Source organism: Cyprinodon variegatus, unplaced genomic scaffold, assembly GCF_000732505.1.
Source record: "Cyprinodon variegatus isolate N-32 unplaced genomic scaffold, C_variegatus-1.0 Scaffold300, whole genome shotgun sequence".
Taxonomy (NCBI): Eukaryota; Metazoa; Chordata; class Actinopteri; order Cyprinodontiformes; family Cyprinodontidae; genus Cyprinodon; species Cyprinodon variegatus.
The window spans coordinates 186,020-188,521 of NW_015150753.1; the positions used below are offsets into that span (position 1 = coordinate 186,020).

General features: G+C 41.0%; 1 pseudogene; it reads left to right on the top strand.

Moving 5' to 3' along the window:
• The first annotated feature begins 1,553 nt into the window (after positions 1-1,553).
• The window catches only part of LOC107090574, a 22,726-nt pseudogene continuing 21,777 nt past the window's right edge, over positions 1,554-2,502 (top strand).

Consider the following 2,502-nt stretch of genomic DNA (forward strand, 5'->3'; position numbering starts at 1 on the left):
GTGGCTCAGGTTTTCCCTTAGCTATCTTTATACTTATGCTTCTATAGGCTTAGACTGCTGGAGGACATAGGGACCCCTTTTTCATTATTCTGCTTCATTCTATCTCTATTCTCCCACTCTGCTGAACTTGTTAGTTCAATCTCTAACGTTCTGCTCTCTCTGCTTTTTCCCATAATAGCTTCGCCTCGTCCATTCCTTTTTGGCTGTGACTCCATCCTGCAGAGAAACATCAGCTGTGCTGCTGCCATCAACAACTTTGTTTATAGATTTTGGAGATCAGCCTGTTTTCCAGTGTAGTCCTGTTTCTCTGACTGTGACTGGCTGGATGTGCTCTCTTCAGCCTCTGACATTAGAGCTGGTCCGGTGCTTGTCTGTCTGGCTGTGTGTTTCCTGGACGGGGCCGCCTTTTACAGCTGCTTTTTGTATCTCTGCTTCTGTCTCCCTGAACCCCATTCGGCCTCAGCAGATGGCTACTCACACTGAGTCTGGTTCTGCTGGAGGTTTCTTCCTGTTAAAAGGGAGTTTTTCCTCTCCACAGTTGCTACAAGCATGCCTACCTTGAGAGATTTCCTTTGAGTTAACACGTCCATGCAATCAACTGGTTTTCCTTAGAAAACTTTGAATGAATTTGACTGGATGATCTGGTGAACTGTAAAGTGCCTTGAGATGACATGTGTTGTTAATTGGAACTATAGAAATAAACTGAGTTGAATTGAATTATTATTTCTTATTTAAAAACAAACCAAAAAGAAAACAGGAGTGTCTTGATTCTCTATAGTGATTAATTTCACTATGTAATAGAGGTTTAATGTTGAATCTATCACAACAAAGAAACTACAACTCTGCTTGGAGACTCATCCTACTGAACAACTTGGCAACATGGCAACAACTAACACCTTGATAAAATTATGCAAATAATATCTGCCCTGAAATTCTCACATTTGTTAAATATCATGCACATTTTTAAAACAGGGGTGTCCGTATTCAATTCTAAGGGCTGCTGTCTTACAAGATGAAAATGCATTTCGAGAAAGAAAAACAGCAGCAGCGGCATACAAAGCTAAGCTGAGCCAAAAGGAACAATTAACTAGCAGCTTCCTAGAAATGGAGTGGAAGTTACAATATTTGACTTTGAAATGCATTGGAGTTATCCAATGCATATCCAAAGTTATAAAAATATTCAGGTAAAGATACAAAAAAAAAGTACTTAAGTACAGAAATAAGGTAAATGTACTTTGTTACTTCCCACTCATGATAAGATGCCTGAAGCAGGATGGAATAGAGCTCTATTGCTCTATATCAGTGTTTAGGTAAAGCGGGACACTGCCCCCACCTGGTGGCCTGGTGAACTGCTGACAGATTGGGTTATTTACATCATTATTACATCCAGAGTCATTTTGAATGAACCGAGGTAATAAAAAAAATAAATAAATAAAAAAAAAATATATAAACTGTAACAGCTCTAATACTTCTGATCTGTGCGTATTGGCTCGCGGTTGTCCTCTTCTTCTCCGCGTGCCGTGATGACGTAGATCGTGTCCACACCCCCCACCCCTTGGTTTCATCAGCAGCATCCTTCCATTGTGTCCAACATGACGTCCAACAGCAGCAGGTACCGGAGCCGCGCGCCCCGTGCAGGTGAGCAGCCCCCAGCCGGCCGGATGCTGCAGCCTCCATCTCCTCTCACCTCTCCTGTCTTTTATTTCTGTCCTCCGGGTCTCCATGGGAACTGATCTGATGCTCATCGCCGCTCATCTCTGTTGGAATGCGGCTTTTCCACGCCACAGAAGAAGCGGAGGTAAATAGAGCAGATGGAGGTGTGAGAATATCTGTGTTTGCGCTCAAATGCTTTTTTTAAAGAGTAAACCCCCCATCCAGGGGCGGATTTAGGACATTTGGGGCCCTAGGCAAAGACAGGTATGGGGCCCTCTGAATTGAGAAGACAGCACATCAAACAGACCCATTATATATACAGAAATTTGAATAGAATAGACATCCATTATTTGTTCTACCTTTTGTTATTTGGTTACCTTTTATTGCTGTTTTCCTCCTTGTTTTTTTTTTTTTTGTTCCTTTCTTTTCATATTGGCAATACGCTCAGCTGACTTTTCATACCGCAGTAAAGTTAGCAACAGATTCGGCTTTTCCGGATTAATAACTCGTCAGCAGATAATTAATTCTACAAAACTCCTATCATTCAGGGAGAAATACATTAACCCTATGCAGAGCTCGCTCCTCAGCGAATGTTCAGGGGCCGTCTGCAAGTTACATCGTAGAAATAATCAGAGAGAAATATTCAAAAGCATCACCAAGGAGAGGTGGATTATTGTCAAATTAATTTCATGTGTATCTCATCTCATGTCTTTCATACCACATTTATTGGATTTGAAAATAATACTTTTTGAGGACTTTCCCAAAACCTAAATGACAAATAGAACCTCTATGTTATTATTACAATGAGTATAAAATGTGCTACACTACACTATAAATCATTGCAGTGCC